General features: G+C 40.4%; 1 long non-coding RNA gene across 16 annotated transcripts; it reads right to left on the reverse strand.

Annotated features, from left to right (window-relative positions):
• Positions 1–14,871: 14,871 nt before the first annotated feature.
• LOC123078352 (uncharacterized) lies at positions 14,872–21,736 on the reverse strand. 16 transcript variants are annotated; one of them, XR_006437372.1, is made up of 13 exons: positions 20,920–21,736; positions 20,666–20,787; positions 20,270–20,346; positions 19,588–19,684; positions 18,807–18,970; positions 18,571–18,682; positions 18,099–18,165; positions 17,977–18,026; positions 17,839–17,899; positions 16,886–17,044; positions 16,661–16,802; positions 15,972–16,056; positions 14,872–15,191 (listed from the first exon to the last, which is right to left on the reverse strand). It is a non-coding gene; the product is annotated as an uncharacterized lncRNA (long non-coding RNA). The 16 variants fall into 16 exon arrangements; XR_006437377.1 differs by lacking the exon at positions 16,661–16,802 and having other exon boundaries at positions 20,898–21,138; positions 21,274–21,735; XR_006437380.1 differs by lacking the exon at positions 16,661–16,802 and having other exon boundaries at positions 20,967–21,138; positions 21,274–21,734.
• Positions 21,737–23,218: the final 1,482 nt, after the last annotated feature.

Here is a 23,218-nt window from a genome sequence, read left to right on the forward strand (position 1 = left end):
TCAATCGGACACGGGAAATGGGCGCTGGAGATCATAGATTAGGTTAATTAATTATACCCCCAACGCACCCTTTTTAGTTGAAGAATGTATGAAATGTAATGAAATGCGACATGTTTATATGAAATTCGGCCGTGTATGAATGAATTTAGTTCGATTAGTTTGAATTCTTGTATCACTGGCATTGGATGAACATGCAAAACAATATATACTAGCATTATTCCGGGGACGCACGGTGATCACCTCGTTTGTAGCATTTTCACACGTACAAAAAGTTTGAGCAGCTTTTTAGCATGCCTGTACATTGCAATCAAACTCACAGGCCTGGCAATTCATAGAGAACATTCAAAACAATCGATGATTATGCATCTCAGTGATTCCAATGTTAGAGCTAATATTTACTTTGCAACTAAAGAATAAAGAAAGATCGATCGGTGTTGCTGAAAGCAAAGGGCATCCCATTCGAAAATATCAAACTCATATCTTCTTGCTAACATCAATGAGCAAAATTTGACAAGGTTGCCCCATTCCAAAATATCAAATGCGTGTCTTTGCGTGCATCAATGAGCAAACTTTGACAAGGTTTTCCCATTCCAAAATATCAAATGCCTACGATTGTGGAATGGGCGGTGTTCGCGATCAGTTCGGACATTGACATGTCACCTCGTGCAAAATAAACCAGCTGTTCTTTTTGTGTAGTTCCACTAAAATCAACCAACTTCGCGCGTAGCTTGTATGATTTCGCCTTTATATGTTGCAACGCCTTGAACATATCCGCACCTCCTTTCTTGTAGCTAATTTTGTGGCTGGAGGTGGAAATGAATGATTTGAGAACATTCGATGTATTGTGCATGATGAAGTATAATGGAGGGCACGAACCATTAGAACATTTTCTGCAGTTCCCATCGAAATCAAGCTGAGCATCCCTGTTTGCATAAATACAAAAAAAGTGATTAGTATAAACTAAAATGTACTATGAAGTGACAGTTTAAACAGACAACCTACATGATCTATGCAGAGCACACATATTAAAAATGGAAATCATCGGAAAGAATCCTAAAACAACATTGTATTGGCCATCACAGCAACAAAGATGGAGATCCCTAAGTCCTTCTGAGCTGAACTTAGTTTGCTCATGTGGGCAGTAATGTTACCATCCTTCAACTGCTTCCTTCTGATATGAAGAGGATGATCCTATTGTGCAAAGGCAAGAGAACTACTAAATGTTGCATCCCTGTTTGCTCGAAAAAAAGGAACGAAAATAATTAAAACAACATAGATGAAGCACTTCTTGAGGACAATACCACTTTCTCATGACAGTATCTAAATAGTAGCACAATACCAATAGAGATGACAAAGCTCAATCATATGGATGAAATCCGTGGGCCAGTACCAACCTTTGTCAGGAGGCTTATTGTGTAGAGCATACAGATGAAGCACTTCTCGGGAACCAACTGTTGTTATCTATTGTGGTTGCCATGCTTAGTATATACTCCTCGATTAGTTTAATGTTTCCAACATCTTCTTGTGCAGTTCCACTAAAATATATTGTATCTTCAAAGAAGATCCTTGTTTGCACAAGTAGAGATAATTACATATTACACTAAGAGTGGCATCAAATCAGTGGCAAAATAATTGCTCGTTCTAGCCATAGCAATAAATTAAGATGCAAAACTATATCACTACCTGTGTCATCATAGTTCGAGTGCTTCATTACAAGACCGGGAGTTAACTTTTGTTTTTCTTCCGCTTGTTCTTCCGCTTCATCACTTGGTTCAATAACAGACAAGCTTCGCCTTCAACGTAAGATTTGGCATGTCAATTAGGGAGCACAAGTATAGCACTAAACAACGACATTAATATTCCGATGACAGTAGAAAAATGCAGGCCAACAGTTGTGAAATGTCATTATCTTACCTCAATGGGATATTACGGTGCACATACAGATTGGAAGTCTTGTCCCATTTGTGCAGTTCACAAAAATCAAGCAACATTATCGTACAAGTAGAACAACATATGAAAGCACACTGCACAATCATGTGAAAGAAGGCTAGTACTAACCTCTCATGACGTGGAATTCAAACAACTCACAAGAAGAAGATCTGAAACAAATTTGCCAATACGGATAGGAAGTCAGATCTCCTCTTGTGCAGTTCCACTAAGATCAAGCAATCAAGCAACTTTGTTGGTGTGACATTTTGGTTGAACTGCACAAAACACTCTTAAAACAAAAGTTTTTTGTGAAGTGCAACAAAAGGTCGCAATAGAAACGAGGTGAAGTAGATAACCCTGTTTACACAGAGGTGCAAAGGAAACAACTACTAGTCAATAATGGTGGATGACATAGAAGCCCACAAAAAGAAGCATCTAACTTATCTAAATGGGAAAGAAAGCAAACAGTAGCATTTCTCAAACAGTGGCATTGATTCATATTAACAGAGAGATTATATTAACAATAAAATTCATTAAACATGTAATTTGCTTTTAGCTGTGGCATTGCTTCAATTTTCCAGCGGCAATATTAGATTAACAACAGCTAAAGAGTTGTACGGGACAGTGGACGCACCAGCACCATTGATACGTCCATTTTGCATCATGTTTTTATATCGATATTCATTGAATTATGGGCTGTTATTACACGTTATGTCACAATATTTATGCCTATTCTCTCTTATTTTACAAGGTTTACATGAAGAGGGAGAATGCCGGCAGATGGAATTCTGGGCTGGAAAAGGAGCAAATATTAGAGACCTATTCTGCACAGCTCCAAAAGTCCTGAAACTTCACGGAGGCCGTTTTTGGAATTAATAAAAAATACTGGCGAAAGAATCAACCAGAGGGGGGCCACCCACCATCCATGAGGGTGGGGGCGCGCCCTACCCCCTGGGCGCGCTCCCTGTCTCGGGGGCCCCCTGGCAGGCCTCCGGTGCCCATCTTCTGCTATATGAAGTCTTTTGTCCTAGAAAAAATTAGAAGGAAGGTTTCGGGACGAAACACCGCCGCCACGAGGCGGAACCAATCTAGGGCTCCGGCGGAGCTGTTCTGCCGGGGAAACATTCCTCTGGGAGGGGGAAATCATCACCATCGATCCTCTCATCGGGAGGGGGTCAATCTCCAACAACATCTTCACCAGCACCATCTCCTCTCAAACCCTAGTTCATCTCTTGTATCCAATCTTTGTCTCAAAACCTCAGATTGGTACCTGTGGGTTGCTAGTAGTGTTGATTACTCCTTGTAGTTGATGCTAGTTGGTTTATTTGGTGGAAGATCATATGTTCAGATCCTTTATGCATATTAATACCCCTCTGATTATGAACATGAATATGATTTGTGACTAGTTATGTTTGTTCCTGAGGACATGGGAGAAGTCTTGCTATAAGTAGTCATGTGAATTTGGTATTCGTTGGATATTTTGATGAGATGTATGTTGTCTTTCCTCTAGTGGTGTTATGTGAACGTCGACTACATGACACTTCACCATTATTTGGGCCTATAGGAAGGCATTGGGAAGTAATAAGTAGATGATGAGTTGCTAGAGTGACAGAAGCTTAAACCCTAGTTTATGCGTTGTTTCGTAAGGGGCTGATTTGGATCCATATGTTTCATGCTATGGTTAGGTTTACCTTAATACTTCTTTTGTAGTTGCGGATGCTTCCAAGAGGGGTTAATCATAAGTGGGATGCTTGTCCAAGTAAGGGCAGTACCCAAGTACCGGTCCACCCACATATCAAATTATCAAAGTAACGAACGCGAATCATATGAGCATGATGAAAACTAGCTTGACGATAATTCCCATGTGTCCTCGGGAGCGTTTTCCTTTATATAAGAGTTTGTCCAGGCTTGTCCTTTGCTACAAAAAGGATTGGGCCACCTTGCTGCACCTTATTTACTTTTGTTACTTGCTACCCGTTACGAATTACCTTATCAGAAAACTATCTGTTACCGATAATTTCAGTGCTTGCAAAGAATACCTTGCTGAAAACCGCTTATCATTTCCTTCTGCTCCTCGTTGGGTTTGACACTCTTACTTATCGAAAGGACTACGATAGATCCCCTATACTTGTGGGTCATCAAGACTCTTTTCTGGTGCCGTTGCCGGGGAGTGAAGCGCCTTTGGTAAGTGGAATTTGGTAAGGAAAAATTTATATAGTGTGCTGAAATTTACTGTCACTTGTTACTATGGAAAGTAATCCTTTGAGGGGCTTGTTCGGGGTATCTTCACCCCGACCAGTAGAGCAAAGAGTTGCTCCTCAACCTACTGGACCTACTGAAAATGTGTACTTTGAAATTCCTTCGGGTATGATAGAGAAACTGCTAGCTAATCCTTTTACAGGAGATGGAACATTGCATCCCGATTTGCACCTAATATATGTGGATGAAGTTTGTGGATTATTTAAGCTTGCAGGTATGCCCGAGGATGTTATCAAGAAGAAGGTCTTCCATTTATCTTTTAAGGGAAAGGAATTGACATGGTTTAGGCTATGTGATGATATGGGATCATGGAACTACAACCGATTGAAATTGGAATTTCATCAGAAGTTTTATCCTATGCATCTTGTTCATCGTGATCGTAATTATATATATAATTTTTGGCCTCGTGAAGGAGAAAGCATCGCTCAAGCTTAGGGGCGTCTTAAGTCAATGTTATATTCATGCTCCAATCATGAGCTCCCAAGAGAAATTATTATTCAAAATTTTTATGCTCAGCTTTCTCTCAAAAATCGCTCCATGCTCGATACTTCTTGTACTGGTTCTTTTATGATGAAGACTATTGAATTAAAATGGGATTTATTGGAAATAATTAAATGCAACTCTGAAGATTGGGACCTCGACGAAGTTAAGGAGTCAGGTATAACACCTAAGTTTGATTGTGTTAAATCTTTTATGGATACCGATGTTTTCCGTGAATTTAGCACTAAATATGGACTTGACTCTGAAATACTAGCTTATTTCTGTGAATCCTTTGCTACTCATGTTGATCTCCCTAGGGAGAAGTGGTTTAAATATCAACCTCCCATTGAAGTAAAAGTAGTTGAACCTATTAAAGTTGAAGAAAAGACTATGACTTATAATGTTGATCCTATTGTTCCTACCGCTTATATTGAGAAACCACCTTTCCCTGTTAGAATAAAGGATCATGCTAAAGCTTCAACTGTGGTTCATAAGAGTAATACTAGAACACCCACACCCCCTGAGCAAATTAAAGTTGAACCTAGTATTGCTATGGTTAAAGATCTCTTGGCTGATAATATTGATGGGCATGTTATCTACTTCTGCGATGAAGCTGCTAGAATTGCTAGACCCGATACTAAGGGTAAACATAGACTTGTTGTTGGCATGCATGTTGTTTCTGTTAAAATAGGAGATCATTGTTATCATGGCTTATGTGATATGGGTGCTAGTGCAAGTGCAATAACTCATTCCTTATACAAAGAAATTATGCATGATATTGCACCTGCTGAGATAGAAGAGATAGATGTTACAATTAAGCTTGCCAATAGAGATACTATTTCACCAATTGGGATTGTTAGAGATGTTGAAGTCTTGTGTGGGAAAGTTAAATATCCTACTGATTTTCTTGTTCTTGGTTCCCCACAAGATGACTTTTGTCCCATTATATTTGGTAGGCCCTTCTTGAATACTGTTAATGCAAAGATAGATTGCAAAAAGGATGTTGTTACTATTGGTTTAGGGGATATGTCTCATGAGTTTAATTTTGCTAAATTTCGTAGACAACCCCATGATAAAGAATTGCCTAGTAAAGATGGAATTATTGGTCTCGCTTCTATTGCCATGCCTCCTAATGACCCTTTAGAGCAATATTTGCTAGACCATGAAAATGATATGTTTATGAATGAAAGAAGGGATATAGATGAAGTATTCTTTAAACAGGGACCTATTATGAAACACAACTTGCCTGTTGAAATACTAGGGGATCCTCCTCCACCCAAGGGTGATCCCGTGTTAGAGATTAAACCATTACCTGATACTCTTAAATATGCTTATCTTGATGAAAACAAGATATATCCTGTTATTATTAGTGCTAACCTTTCAGAGCAGGAAGAAGAGAAATTATTGAAAACTCTGAAGAAGCACCGTGCTGCTATTGGATATACTCTTGATGATCTTAAGGGCATTAGTCCCACTCAATGCCAGCACAAAATAAAATTGGAGAAAGACGCTAAACCAGTTGTTGATCACCAACGGCGGTTAAATCCTAAGATGAAAGAAGTGGTAAGAAAAGAAATACTAAAGCTTCTGGAGGCAGGTATAATTTATCCTGTTGCTGATAGTCAGTGGGTAAGTCACGTCCATTGTGTCCCTAAGAAGGGAGGTATTACTGTTGTTCCTAATGATAAAGATGAATTGATCCCACAAAGAATTGTTACAGGTTATAGAATGGTAATTTATTTCCACAAATTAAATAAAGCTACTAAAAAGGATCATTACCCTTTACCTTTTATTGATCAAATGCTAGAAAGATTATCCAAACATACACATTTTTGCTTTCTAGATGGTTATTCTGGTTTCTCTCAAATACCTGTGTCAAAAGAGGATCAAGAAAAGACTACTTTTACTTGCCCTTTTGGTACCTTTGCTTATAGACGTATGCCTTTTGGTTTATGCAATGCACCTGCTACCTTTCAAAGATGTATGACTGCTATATTCTCTGACTTTTGTGAAAAGACTGTTGAGGTTTTCATGGATGATTTTTTCGTATATGGAACTTCTTTTGATGATTGCTTAAGCAACCTTGATCGAGTTTTGAAGAGATGTGAAGAAAATAATATTGTCTTGAATTGGGAGAAGTGCCACTTTATGGTTAATGAAGGTATTGTCTTGGGGCATAATATTTCTGAAAGAGGTATTGAAGTTGATAAAGCTAGAGTTGATGCTATTGAAAAGATGATATGTCCTAAGGACATTAAAGGTATAAGAAGTTTCCTTGGTCGTGCCAGTTTTTATAGGAGGTTCATTAAGGACTTCTCTAAAATTTCTAGGCCTCTGACTAATCTCTTACAAAAATATGTTCCTTTTGTCTTTGATGATGATTGTGTACAAGCATTTGAAATACTTAAGAAAGCCTTGATTTCTGCACCTATTGTTCAGCCACCTCATTGGAATTTACCCTTTGAAATTATGTTTGATGCTAGTGATTATGTTGTAGGTGTTGTTCTAGGACAAAGAGTTGATAAGAAATTAAATGTTATCCAATATGCTAGTAAAACTCTAGACAGTGCCCAGAGAAATTATGCTACTACTGAAAAAGAATTTTTAGCAGTTGTATTTGCTTGTGATAAGTTCAGACCTTATATTGTTGATTCTAAAGTAACTGTTCACACTGATCATGCTGCTATTAAATATCTTATGGAAAAGAAATATGTTAAACCTAGACTTATTAGATGGGTTCTCCTACTACAAGAATTTGATTTGCATATTATTGATAGAAAGGGAGCTGAGAACCCCGTTGCAAACAACTTGTCTAGGTTAGAGAATGTTCTTGATGACCCACTACCTATTGATGATAGCTTTCCTGATGAACAATTAGCTGTCATAAATGCTTCTCGTACTGCTCCATGGTATGCTGATTATGCTAATTACATTGTTGCTAAATTTATACCACCTACTTTCACATACCAGCAAAAGAAAAAGTTTTTCTATGACTTAAGACATTACTTCTGGGATGACCCACACCTTTATAAAGAAGGAGTAGATGGTGTTATTAGGCGTTGTGTACCTGAGCATGAACAGGAACAGATCCTACGCAAGTGTCACTCCGAGGCTTATGGAGGACACCACGCTGGAGATAGAACTACACATAAGGTATTGTAATCCGGCTTTTATTGGCCTACTCTTTTCAAGGACGCCCGTAAGTTTGTCTTGTCTTGTGATGAGTGTCAAAGAATTGGTAATATTAGTAGACGTCAAGAAATGCCTATGAACTATTCACTTGTTATTGAACCATTTGATGTTTGGGGCTTTGATTATATGGGATCGTTTCCTTCCTCTAATGGGTATACACATATTTTAGTTGCTGTTGATTACGTTACTAAGTGGGTAGAAGCTATTCCAACTAGTAGTGCTGATCATAACACCTCTATTAAGATGCTTAAAGAAGTTATTTTTCCGAGGTTTGGAGTTCCTAGATACCTAATGACTGATGGTGGTTCACATTTTATTCATGGTGCTTTTCGTAAAATGCTTGCTAAGTATGATGTTAATCATAGAATCGCATCTCCATACCACCCACAGTCTAGTGGTCAAGTAGAATTGAGTAATAGAGAGATTAAATTAATTTCACAAAAGATTGTTAATAGCTAGAAAGAATTGGTCCAAAAAACTTGATGATGCATTATGGGCCTATAGAACTGCATATAAAAATCCTATGGGTATGTCTCCGTATAAAATGGTTTATGGAAAAGCATGTCACTTACCTCTCGAACTAGAACATAAGGCATATTGGGCCATTAAAGAGCTCAATTATGATCAAACTTGCCAGTGAGAAGAGGCTATTTGACATTAGCTCACTTGATGAATGGAGAACCCAGGCCTATGAGAATGCCAAACTGTTTAAAGAAAAAGTTAAAAGATGGCATGACAAAAGGATACAAAAGCGTGAGTTTAACGTAGGTGATTATGTTTTGTTATACAACTCTCATTTAAGATTTTTTGCAGGAAAACTTCTCTCTAAATGGGAAGGTCCTTACGTTATCGAGGAGGTCTATCGTTCCGGTGCCATAAAAATCAACAACTTCGAAGGCACAAATCCAAGGTGGTGAACGGTCAAAGAATCAAACATTATATCCCAGGTAACCCAATAAATATTGAAACTAATGTTATTGAAATTGTAACCCCGGAGGAATACATAAGGGACACTTTCCAGAACGTTTCAGACTCTCAAAAGGAAAAGGTATGTGGAATGGTAAGTAAACCGACTCCAAAACAGTTCTAATAGCAATTTTTCTCTGTTTTGGAATATTTAAGAAAATAGGAAAATAAGAAGTAGTCTGAAGAGGACACGAGGCATCCACGAGGGTGGAGGGCGCGTCCCCCCTGCCTGGTGGGCACCTCGTGTGCTCTCCGTACTCCGTTTTGTTGCACGATACTTCTTTTGGTCGGTAAAAATTCATTATATAATCTCCCAAAGGTTTTGACCACCGTACCACGCAAATATCCTCTGTTTTTGTTTCGAGCTGTTTCTGCCGCAGATTAGAGCAAGATGTCTTCTCAAGAGTCAGTCGGGGAGAGTCGGGTGTCTCATCCGACACCGGGACCAGGATCAAACAGTGATGCTGACCACTTTGGGCCATCAACAGAGGAAGAGATGGAGGCCGACTTCAAAAGGATAGATGCCATGGAAGAGGATCAAGAAGTTACTTCTCGTTTCTGAGCCGGATTCACAATGGGGGAACTATAGAGCTCAGCCATTCCAAACTCGGTCATCCCTTCCAATGTTAGATTTCTTTCTTATGAAAATATGAAAAAGAGTTACTTGTTCTCCCGCAGCTATGCAACACCCATGGGTGAAAGGAGCTTTAGCCGTGACGGGCACGCTCCGTAAGGAAATAATGGACCTCAAGCAGCAAGTCAATAAGCTCGAGGAAGAGAATCGTATCCTCAGGGGCATCATCGCCAAGAATATCACATCACCACCTCCGAAGAAGGAGGGCACTCCCCTTGGCAACTGCCAAGCTTGGGGGAGGTGCCCCGGTATCGTATCACCATCACACTCCTATCTTACTGTTTTCTTAGTTCTATCCTTTTGGTAATATATTGATCTAGTAGAATAAAGTTTTAGTATGATCTAGTTTTGAGTTTTGCTTTATGATCCCTCTATGTAATCGAGTCCGTGAGTATATAATAAAGATTAGTTTTGAGTCAAGGGCTTGATTATCTTGCTATGATCTTGAGGGAATAAAAGAAAGAATAAAAAGAAATAAAGAGATCATATTGATCTTATGGAGAGTAATGACTTCACGTATAAAAGAGTATGATGAATAAAACTTGTTGAGAGTTGACAAGCATAGTTTTGGTCATCGTTGCAATTAATAGGAAGTAATAAAGAAAGAGAGGTTTTCACATATAAATATACTATCTTGGACATCTTTTATGATTGTGAGCACTCATTAAAATATGACATGCTAAAAAGTTGATGTTGGACAAGGAAGACAACGTAATGGGTTATGTTTTCTTATATCTGAAATAAAGTATATTGTCATGGATCGTCCAACATGTTGAGCTTGCCTTTCCCCCTCATGCTAGCCAAATTCTTTGCACCAAGTAGAGATACTACTTGTTCTTCCAAATATCCTTAAACCTAGTTTTGCCATGAGAGTCCACCATACCTACCTATGGATTGAGTATGATCCTTCAAGTAAGTTGTCATTGTTGCATGCAATAAAAAATTGCTCTCTAAATATGTATGATTTATTAGTGTGGAGAAAATAAGCTTTATACGATCTTGTGATGTGGAAGCAATAAAAGCGACAAACTGCATAATAAAGGTCCATATCACAAGTGGCAATATAAAGTGACATTCTTTTGCATTAAGATTTTGTGCATCCAACCATAAAAGCACATGACAACCTCTGCTTCCCTCTGCGAAGGGACTATCTTTTATTTTTGTCCTATACCTTATGCAAGAGTCATAGTGATCTTCACCTTTCCTTTTTATATTTTATCCTTTGGCAAGCACATTGTGTTGGAAAGATCCTGATATATATATATCCAATTGGATGTAAGTTAGCATGAACTATTATTGTTGACATTACCCTTGAGGTAAAAGGTTGGGAGGCAACACTATAAGCCACTATCTTTCTCTGTGTCGATTAAAACTCCATAACCATAAGTATTGCATGGGTGTTAGCAATTGTGAAAGACTAAATGATAGTTGAGTATGTGGACTTGCTGAAAAGCTCTTATATTGACTCTTTCCTATGTTATGATAAATTGCAATTGCCTCAATGACCGAGATCGTCGTTTGTTAGTTTTCAATGAAGTTTCTGATTCATACTTGACATTGCGAATAGATTGTTACTTTAGCATAAGAAATCATATGACAATATATGTTGCTGTTATAAGAATGATCATGATGCCCTCATGTCCGTATTTTATTTTATCGACACCTCTATCTCTAAAAATGTGGACATATTTTTCGTTATCGGTTTCCAATTGAGGACAAGCGAGGTCTAAGCTTGGGGGAGTTGATACGTCCATTTTGCATCATGTTTTTATATCGATATTTATTGCATTATGGGCTGTTATTACACGTTATGTCACAATACTTATGCCTATTCTCTCTTATTTTACAAGGTTTACATGAAGAGGGAGAAGGAGAAAATATTAGAGACCTATTCTGCACAGCTCCAAAAGTCCTGAAACTTCACGGAGGCAGTTTTTGGAATTAATAAAAAATACTTGCGAAAGAATCAACCAGAGGGGTCCACCCACCATCCACGAGGGTGGGGGCGCGCCCCCCTGTCTCGTGGGCCCCCTGGCAGGCCTCCGGTGCCCATCTTCTGCTATATGAAGTCTTTCGTCCTAGAAAAAATCAGAAGGAAGCTTTTGGAACGAAACACCGCTGCCACGAGGCGGAACCTTGGCGGAACCAATCTAGGGCTCCGGCGGAGCTGTTCTGCCGGGGAAACATCCCTCCAGGAGGGGGAAATCATCACCATCGTCATCACCATCGATCCTCTCATCGGGAGGGGGTCAATCTCCATCAACACCTTCACCAGCACCATCTCCTCTCAAACCCTAGTTCATCTCTTGTATCCAATCTTTGTCTCAAAATCTCATATTGGTACCTGTGGGTTGCTAGTAGTGTTGATTACTCCTTGTAGTTGATGCTAGTTGGTTTATTTGGTGGAAGATCATATGTTCAGATCCTTTATGCATATTAATACCCCTCTGATTATGAACATGAATATGATTTGTGAGTAGTTGTTTGTTCCTGAGGACATGGGAGAAGTCTTGCAATAAGTAGTCATGTGAATTTGGTATTCGTTCGATATTTTGATGAGATGTATGTTGTCTTTCCTCTAGTGGTGTTATGTGAACGCCGACTACATGACACTTCACCATTATTTGGGCCTAGAGGAAGGCATTGGGAAGTAATAAGTAGATGATGGGTTGCTAGAGTGACAGAAGCTTAAACCCTAGTTTATGCGTTGCTTCGTAAGGGGCTGATTTGGATCCATATGTTTCATGCTATGGTTAGGTTTACCTTAATACTTCTTTCATAGTTGCGGATGCTTGCAAGAGGGGTTAATCATAAGTGGGATGCTTGTCCAAGGAAGGGCGGTACCCAAGCACCGGTCCACCCACATATCAAATTATCAAAGTAACAAACGCGAATCATATGAGCATGATGAAAACTAGCTTGACAATAATTCCCATGTGTCCTCGGGAGCGTTTTCCTTTATATAAGAGTTTGTCCAGGCTTGTCCTTTGCTACAAAAAGGATTGGGCCACCTTGTTGCGCCTTATTTACTTTTGTTACTTGCTACCCATTATGAATTACCTTATCACAAAACTATCTGTTACCGATAATTTCAGTGCTTGCAGAGAATACCTTGCTGAAAACCGCTTATCATTTCCTTCTGCTCCTCATTGGGGTTGACACTCTTACTTATCGAAAGGACTACGATAGATCTCGTATACTTGTGGGTCATCAACCATGTGCATATACCGATGTATAAAGGGGTGAAGCACAGTTTGTTGCAACAAAGAACAAACAACCAAGGAGCGTATTTGTGTTGGTCCCAATTTTGTTATCTTTAGACACCTTTCCCTATGCGAGGGTAGCAAATCTAGTCCTGCTCAAACTCTACAGCCTTGTCCCCCACCAACAGAAAGAACAATTCGTTATAGATGTGCATACTGCGTTTGTCATTGCTTTCCCTTTTCGACCAACGTAGGTGCTGGATAGCCAGTCTGTACTACTTCCCCCCTTCCTTTTCTCTTTGAACCACGTCCTAGATTCATGCTATACAACTTTGCCCACTACTTTCCTGTTTGATCCAACACCTAGATTTGAGTGCAGAAGCAGAAAAATCCACATGCAGCTAGAGCAATCCATGTGGAATAAGTAAATTATACCTTAAGGTTCACGGAGTGTGGCTCAGTGGGCGGCCGGAGGCCGATCTGCCCACACTATGTACGACAACGAGGAAGAAGGGGTCAAAGGACCTCCCACGCCGTCGCTGGGTGAAAGAGAACAGCTGCGCCGGTAGTGGATTCCCTCCCTCGCCGACGGCGACAGCGTTAAGCTCCTTCCCTTCCCCGGCGGACGGATCCTGCCAGCTCTTTGACCAGCAATGAGGGAGAGAGAGAGAGGCCAACGAAGTCTTGTTCAGATCTGGAGAGGGTGAGAGAGTGTGAAGAGAGCAACTACAAGCGGTGAGGCTCCAACGTGTATGTATATAGTGGAGAGAGAGTGTGTAGAGAGCAAACCCTAGAAAACAAGCGCCGAGGCTGCAGCGTATATAGATGGAGTGGTTTTCTTTTTCTCTCCATAAAAATCGTTTTAAATTGTGCACAAAACAGAACTCTTTATATAATGTAGTGAAGAAAAATACTAGGGGCAATGCTAATACGTGAAGAAAATTTAACGCTCGAAGGTGTCAACTCGCAATTAACACTGCACGCCTCCCGGTTGTGACAGCCTGGTTTTTGCCCTCTTTCATTTTTAGATTTTCTTGCCATTTGATTTGGATTTGAGTTTTTGAATCAACTCACTTGGACTTAAACACTTGGGCATGACCTGGATTTTCACCCAAGTGGCCCACCTCTCTCTCAAAACCATCATTCCCTCTTTGAAATATCCCAAAATGGCCCTAGGAATATTTTTCATGAAAAATATTCATTTTTCCTTCAAAACCTCACTTCAGCAACATATGCTCCAAAGCAACCCTCATTTTTCTTGCCCACAAAAATCTGAGAAAATTTCAAAATATTCTTTGAACCTTGGCACACCTCCCTGAGCAATAATATTGCATAGGTTTTTGAAATATTTTTGCTACAGAAAATCATTTCTGTTCTGGTCAGAAAAGGCAGTTTCTACCGGAAGTGCAATTTTCCTCGATCCAATGGAGCTAAAAATTTTAGGGCTTCATTACCCTCCTAAGAAACTACTAACCACCAAAGATCAGCCCTAAACTCCTTCTAGATCTCCTTCTAGTTTCCTTAGGGACAAAACAATGTAAATACACATCTTAGTTTGGTAGGAGAAAGCCCTATTTAAAATTAAATCAATGTTTAGTTGGTTTAGCTGTGGTCAAGCACACGTAGCAATAAATATAATTTTCCTTAGCAAAAAAAATGGTGTTTGTTGTTCACAACTGGATGCATATGCACATTTTATTTTGGTAGCAGAAAGTCCAAGTTTAAATCATCCCGTGTTGTAAACACGTTTATTTTTTCTAGTACTCATTTGTCTAGGAAATGCACACGCTAAGAATTTCGAGTTTAATGTATGAAAAAAAATTACGACATCTATAAACCTGCTAAGGAGGGTCTTTTAGCAGTGTTTCTATTAAACTTTTATTTTGCATGTGCATGAAAAGAATAACTTCTGGCGCATATGGAGGCACAGGTATCTGAAAGGCCCATATGCTACCTAGTGAAACTCTGCGACTGTGAAATTGGTGAGATTTCTCCTTTCCTATTACCTCGGATTTCTCTGCATGCATAGATTTAGTTGCACCAAATGACAGAGTCCAATTTGAATCCATACAATTTGCAACCCATTTATATGAAAAATTAAGACTCATCTCTTAAAAATATATACTTGAGGATGCATAATTTGTTATGTTATTTGGGTAACATAAAGGCATGCTTTTTTAAAAGAAAGCCCACTTAAGACAAAGAGTATGCACAAATACTAACATCAGTTTCTGTACGACGCTGGGAAAGTAGATATTCAATACTGGGGTATTGGTAGGTGGAAGAAAATGTCCGAGGATACAACAGGAGCATAATAAATAGCATTTTGCTTCTGCTAACTTATGAGCACAGCATGCCCTTTATTTACTCTAGGAATATCTCGTACTCTTTAGCTATTTTTCTAAGTGCATGCCCATTGATCTGAGTAAGCCGCTTCTTCAATATTGAAGAGAGAAGTTTGAGGCTGTCATGCCCACTGCTGAAATTAGACTGGGCATTATTCTGTAGGGCTTGGGGCAAAGAATATCCTGAATCAATCACAAGACAAACATTAGTATTAAGCAAGGACTACAGTAGAAGCAGCTAGAGATAATAAACAGAATAAAGGGCTATTTTTCTATAAAATATAGTTTTTGCTATGAACAAGATTTGTTTAATTGAAATTAAATGTCAAGAAGTTAGAGAGCATGATATAATATGTTCGAGAGAATGATTTGATGTTGCTATTCAACTGTTGAATATATATTGAAGGCACATTACATAAGAGTCCTGGATTTTACATATCTGAAAGTAGGCGCACCATGAAAGTGATAATCATCCAATTAATAAAACCATTATTCTAAAAAAATATTAGACATTGCCTCATATATACCAACGGGAGTAACTTTCTATTGGTTAGAAACCGTTGTGCTGACAGTTATTTAACACGAGCTTTTTTTAGACGCACTAAGACCATATATAGGATGCAGACCATTCTCATGCCAATGTCTAGAATAGCCAATCTAAATAAGTCCTAGTAGCATGCTCCTACAAGATTCTTACAAAAACCTACATGGGTATGTTCCCAATAGGAATGGATATAGATTATGCTTACAAAAATGCTACACTCTAACACTTCCACCGGAGCACAATTCAGCTCCCACAATCAGTAATCAGCATGAAACTTAAAAAACAAGTTTGATAGAAATCAATGTTCAGGAAAGCATGAAGCATAAGCGAAGCGACAGGCTGACGCTTAGAGCAATGGGCGCTTAAGCATTTTTAAAAATAGAACTGCAGGTTTTGGAGGTTGTAGACCGAGAATTAACCTGAGTAGACGATGCGGGACCTTGGGGAAGTTGGTGACATATTTCCTGAATGTGTATTGGCCTGTGTTGCCGCGACAGCATAGATCTGCAATGAAAGAACTTCATTATAAACATATGTTCCCAGCCTGGTCCTTGCTTGGAAAGAGAAGCAAAAAAGAAAAGGATTATGCAATAGACACACCAAACACCAAGGCAATGCAAAATATTCACTGATTTTACTCATATTTTTCGACGACGCATATAAACTGGCCCTAAACATTATATTAATTAACAATAATGAAAAGAACTTCTTAAGGCACTCAGTCAAAGGTTATGATTCTACCACCTACCATTTTTACACTGTAAAATGACCATGTCAGTACTGATTTTATATGAAGCTACAAAGAGATAATAATAATAGCGACATTGATGAAAACTGAAATCACAATATATATAAAACTTGGTGTCACACCCTCCTTACGTCATGGCAGTACCTGACCTCTATTCTAATAAAATCATATTATAACAATTTGCATATATATACCTGACCTCTGTTATAATAGAATTTATATATATGCTTCACTCAGTGTGCCTACAATTTTTAGAATGTAAATTTTCCCATGTTTTGAGAAACCATTTTAGGATTGCAAGGAACAATTTTGCAAAGTATAACATTGCAAGTAAATCACGAAGAGTTACTGAGAAGCTACCTAGCTTGTAGCATGGAATCTCTTTCGTCAGCACACTCAACCAAGAGCACCATCACACAGAACAAAGAGGTGTAGGAAAAATAGTTTGTTTCATGTGTACTTGTAAATGATATTGCCATTTTCCAATAAATAAAGTCATTTCCTGAAAAAAAAAATGCAGGAAAAAGAGGAACAACCCAGGATTATCAAACCACCTCAACCCATAGACCGGCCCAGGTGGCTCACCTCAACGAACACTCGGAAAAGCATGTCGGGTTCTTGATGCCAGGCACCCTCTCGACATTGTCGCCTAGTGAGATATAGCACGCCACCAACGGTGTCCTCTTCCTCGTCCCCCTCTCTACTTCCCCACTACATGTAATCCACAATCTGACTCCCCAGATCCTAAACAAAGCACCATCGGTATCTTTAGTGTCTGAAGTGGAGAACCATCAAGGGACACTGTAAAACAAATTATTTGCAGGCACCAAGGTGCAGCTACTAATTTCCCTTCCAACCATATGAACCTTTGCCATACAAAACATTATTATGCAAAGCTATACATACATGAACATAGCTACGTATTCATTATACATTATCTTGCAGAACATTTTAGAACTACTGAAATAGCAGCTGATGGTAAGGAAACACCGTTAGATTTTCCAACAAATAATCTCCAGCTGCTAATTTCTTGGGCGATTACAAACATACCCAGCGTCCATGTGTACAGGAATTATTTAGACAAGTCGTCAGGGCATGCTCACAGTCTATTCTTTGTTACAGATAGCTTAGCTGTGCAAGAATTATCAGGGCAGTCTACTCTATGCAATTCAGTCAAGGTGTTGGTATCAATTACGATAACAGCGGTGATACATGTGTGTGCCATATCCACCGGGAATTGAACTGAACTACTCGGGCCCCAATATTTCATAGTGAAAATCAGTAGAAACTAAAAAGAATAAATTGTAATTAGTTTTGGTAGAAACATATTTCACATTAATTTTAATTAAGCAGAGCAGGGGAATTTCCTCAATGAGATGGGCCGGTGTGTTCAGAAGCAATTGTGATCAGCAGAAAAAGATAAATTGTCAGGATGCCGACAACATGGATCAATGGAATAAATTCTCACAAATGAAATGACAGTGAAGGGGATATGAATCTTGACTCTGGATTGAACAAAGTAAATGGGATAAGCTCACCTTGCCGCAGAGAAGACGGACACCCAACTTTAATAAAAAAGGCGAGTACGCCAAGCAAAATCTGCAAGGGAAATCTTAATTTAGACATGGTACCACCTGAACATAGCAAGACATCCGGATGTCTAAAATGCACCTCACCTACTGGAATCACTCTCGCCTCAATGAAAGAAATATAGCACAGTTCGACCCTGAATATGAAGCAAAAAGACATAATGAGACATGCTGAACCTGCAATGAATGAATGAATTGTTTGAACCTACACTGAATAGTTCATGTCCATCCATCCGTATGCTACTTTCTCATCAGAACGTCAATCCCAAAGATCTTCTGTTGGAATATAACTTTATATTAGTCAGCTGACACAACACCTTAACTATCCAAGGGGTTTCCTAATACGCAACACTCTCTCAGAACATTTGAGGAACAAATCAAGGGAAGTTTTCAAATCAGCATTACATGTGTAAAGTCATAATCCCTGAACATGATAAATAGCGTAGTAAAAAATTTGAAAAGCGCAAAAATAGATATTAAAGATAGCACCATCGGGGCTAATGTACTATCTAAAAGTGCACTGATGCCTAGTATGTAAAGTTACCTAGAAAAACTCCAGCACATGAAAGGTGGGACAAAATAAAGGGGAAACATCAATCCTCCTCAAGAAATGGTGCTGATAGGAAGACATATTCCTTTTCATGTACTGTGGTGCAAGAGCTCAGAAGAAATCAGGCTCACCTATCTTGGAAGGGTCCGACTGCTCTAGGTACATCAAGCCACAATATCTCCGGCCACTCAGAACCAAAACAATATGCCCTATCTTCAGTTTCAGACTTCCAGTCAAAGGAAACTGTATGGGCCAAAAATAATCTTCAGAGAACATAGCAAATAATAAATAAGCAAAAGGATCATCCCTGGAAATGCAATACATGTTGCAAAACAGTCAAGATCGTTTGAAAATATACACATCTTACCATGCTGCTTGTAGTCCTCGACGACCTGCTCCTTCTTCCTGTCGTTGGCCACGTCCCCTATCCTGCAGCCATACCCCATTGCGGAGGAGTGCCGCTGCTTGCACTCCTCGATGGCATGCTCCTTCTCGTATTGTTATCCGCCTCTCACCCCCTGCAGCTCCACCCTAGACAGCACAAGGTCACAATTTATATTCAGAGCTATTTCAAAAGTTTTGGTCCCAAATTCGTTTTCACTTTTAGTGCCAACAAAAATATAGATCTGCTCTGCAATTAATTTACATGACATGACGATGGTATCGATTCATATCCATCCATTACATCATGAACATTTATATTTTGTTCTGAAAACAAACTGGACATATAAGGGAATATACTAAACCGAAACAGAAAAAAAAACATGGCAATCTCTTTGCATAATCTGCAATGTAAAAAGGCATAGCTCCCAACTCAAGCTCTAATCTAACCCAGACCTTCGCTACTTCTAGTAATTGTAACTAACTAACTATAACCAATAAAATTATCATCTGAAGAAGTGCAACACAATTGTTCTTGTTCTCAACTGAATGCCCATATCCATAAAATTAAAATGCTTCAGAAAGTATGAAAATGCACTGAAACGTGATAATGCTTTCTAGTAATCACTGCCTAGAACTGAGGTGACAATGCACATGTGTCAAGAGGAGAATGAGCAAGAGTGGATTTGGAGTTAAAGGAGAAACCAAATATGGGGACAGAAGGAGAATGAGCAAGAGTGGATCTGAAGGTAGGAGGAGAAACCAACCATGGGGCTCGTCAGCTCAATTCAAGCGTCGAATTCATCCGAGGGCCAACGTTCGGCGAGCGAGCACTCATGTTTAAGCACAATTCATATCCTACAACTTTAACAAAGGTCAAGGGGGATATCAGTTATGCCAGCACCGCGCTACCAAACTCACATTTTGAGGTGCGAGCGAGACAAGACCTGAACAAATTCTACGGAAAAAACTTATTTGATAAGAGGGCACTGTGCAGAAGGTGGTCGTACTTCTGGAAAATACAACCTCCGTTCCTTTATATAAGGTGTATTTGTTTTTTCAAAAGTCAAACGAGTGCAAGTTTGACCAAGTTTTTAGGAAAATATATCAATATCCACAATATGAAATCTATAGTATTTGATCGGTCATGAAAGGTAGTTTCATATTTTATCTATTAGGTATTGCAGATGTTTCTATTTTGTTCTATAATCTTGGTCAAACTTTCAAATGGTTGACTTGCACGGAAACCAATACACCTTATATTCTGAAACGGAGGGAGTATGAAGTATCGAATTGTGAAAATTTATCTTCTTGTTTTTGGTCCTATTGCTCAGAGTGCAGTATACCACTACACCAAAGAAAGCAATATCACACGGCAAACCTTATATTTTTCAACCGTCGCATAGAAGAATCATCTAAAGGAAGTATACACATATGCCATGGACTAACCTAAAATGAGTGGCTTCATCATGTGCAATTGCCTTGACCAAGAGGATATCTTGGGAGATGTAAGCAGGCTGGTATATCTGTAAGCAATGAGATACATCAGTTGGCACCCAGCATGAGTTTTTTGACGTTACTTCTATATTACAGTAGCAAAGGAAGGGTCACATATCAACTCTTTTTTTAAAAGCTCAAGAGTTGCAAATGCATATGCATATCACATCACTTTTTTTTGTAACAAATATGGCCAATGGCCAATGTCTATATACTAATCAGGATCAAAATTCTAGAGGTTATTTAGTTCGTCTAAAATATCACATCATGTTTGGTTGAAACAATATGCTAAAATATTCAGTTTGCAAAGCACAATGCTAACATATGGGGGAGAAGGTGGCAGCTCACCTGCAGCAAGGAGCTAGCATCAGAAAAAGTAGGAGTTCATCCTTTAGCGTACTATGAACATGTCGTTGCTGCCTTGCACCTTGATGCACCACCGCTTCCCATAGCAGATTAACATCCAATTGCTTTTGACAAATTGTACATAACAAATTACTTGAATTAATACTTTGTAACTGATCAGCAAGAAGTAGCAACCAAATTCTAATAATGGAGAGCTGGGTCCAGGATGTATTACTCCTATTTCATACTAACTGTACCTACTGGGGAGAGCAGAAATGTGTAGCACACAGGGAGAGAGCAAAACCTGATGAAGAAGGAAAAGAAGGTTAGCAGGAAAGCAAAGGAACTGATCCGAGATAGGACCACCAGGAACTTTCCCCAAAATCATGCATAATCGAGGCTATGCTCCAACAACAAAGCCAGAAATTGCTCCATTGTATCGACACCTGCAATCCTCCTCTATAAAGGTTGCAGGCCTGCAGCTGCCCAGCAGGAAACCGTTAGCACTACACATACCATGGTGTAACAGTAGACCTCACAATTTATGTCAATACAACAGATCAAAGCATAAAGTTAGAAATCAAAGAAGGAAGACTCAGGGAAGATACTACCATGGGGACCAAATCGGAGCACCATTCTCCAAAAATTCACATGGATGCAGTGGTGAAGAGATAGGAGACGAGGCGAGTGAGGCCGGTGACGGCGAACGACCCTGGACAGCGGCGGCGCCTATGTGACCGTGAGGGCCGGCCTGCTCCTTCACCCTTCGGCCTCCTCCCTCTTCCCTAGCCCCATCCCATCGCGACGGGCCGCCCACCCTTCTCCTTCACCTCACCACCGGGCTCGGCTAATCCGCGCCCGATTTGGAACCAGCCGCCACCGATGGCCGCATAGACAAAGAAGAGGAGGAAGGCGAGGTGGAAGGGCAGCATGGTGGAGAAGGGAGACGCACGTGGCGGCGAGGCTCCATGGCGGAGGACGTGGTGACGGGAGCGGAGAGACTGTGGGGATCGAGGGGAATGGGGGCTAGGATTTGTGCGACGACTGGTACGTGACTGAGGGGAGGATAGGATTGGCTGCGGAACACGCGGAGCGGATTGGCCAAAAATTTCCTGCACGCGGGCACGGCTGACCCGGCCAATGAACGCCCGAGACGAGCCCACCCGTCATTCGCCAGTGAAAATGACTATGAGGTGAAAATCAAATTTGACTGCTGTGAAGATCCAACGGCTCAGGCGCGCTAGAAGGTAGATTGGACGGCCAACGAAGCCCCAATCGGGGGAGCTCCGTGGATGCGAGTTGGCTAGCCTCATTATTGCTTTAAATTGTTCAGACGCACCGTGTGTGCCGCTTGGGCTCGCTACTTGATGTAATATCGAACTATGTTTGCACTACCATCAATAAAGCAGTTGTTTTCTGTACCACGTTGTTGTGTGTTACCAGAAGACTTGATCTCTAGGCTGGCAATGCAAGGTAAACCGGTTGCTTCGAGCCAGGGTGTCACAACGCTTGGTATCAGAGCCGCGCTGACTGTAGGACACGCTAGACCACCGACGCGTTAGTTGAACGTTAGCTAGGTTATAAATTGAGTGGCGGTAGTGTTTTCATCTGATTGTTGGATTGCATGCACTTGGTTTATTATTATTTCTAACCGACTAATGGTTGTGAGTGTAGATGGCTCCAGTGCCATATGCGTGCCAGTTGGAGCTGCTACCGTACACTTTGCCGCACCTTCTTCGGAATGTATGGCGTCGACTCGACCCTCACAGTGATGACCCAGTGTATCGGGTATACCGGGAGCATCTAGCAGACTCAGTATACGAGTATTACGCAGTGGTTACTCTGCGCACCAGTTCAGCATCAGGCTCTTACACTCGTACCTCTAAGAGTGGTTTTGCTTCGACTGCCGCTCAGGCCGTCCAGTTTGCTGCGTTTGAGGTCCTCACTGGGCTACATTATAACGAGATCCAGATGCAAACCCACCCAGGTTTTTACTACTGTCCATCCCTGCACGACGATGGTCGTGTCCGTTTTCCTATCATTGATCCGGTGGCCGATAGTGCTACTAGCCACCTTTCTCGCTACATCACTGCTAGTTATCTTCTGATTCACGAGCTGGCTCGAGAGCTGAGTCGTGCTCGCACTGCTTTAGTAGCCGCTAGGTCCTATCCCACTCCCCCTTCAATGGGATTTGCTCCTTATATTGCACCTGGTTCTAGCTCGCCTGTTCCCCCGGTTACTCCTCCGAGTAGCTCGGGCACCTCGACTGTGACTCCCCATACTGCCCTTGCTGAGTGGGCTTCCCTTCTCGCGACCCCCACAGCCCCTATGCTCCAGCCTCATCCCGCACATGCCCCTGAGGGAGAGCCCTTGAGGCAGCGCCGTCGTGTTAATTTTAACCTGGAGGTCTCGGTTAACGTCGTTAGTTCGGGATCTGAGTCCGGTATAGGAGAGGACACAGTAGGACCGGCAGAGCACTAGAGCGTCTGAGTATCCGCAATTGTCATGTTGATGTACTGATGTAGTCGTACGAGTCATGATATTTTGTTTTATTCA

The sequence above is a fragment of the Triticum aestivum genome, chromosome 3D (assembly GCF_018294505.1).
Source record: "Triticum aestivum cultivar Chinese Spring chromosome 3D, IWGSC CS RefSeq v2.1, whole genome shotgun sequence".
Classification (NCBI taxonomy): domain Eukaryota; kingdom Viridiplantae; phylum Streptophyta; class Magnoliopsida; order Poales; family Poaceae; genus Triticum; species Triticum aestivum.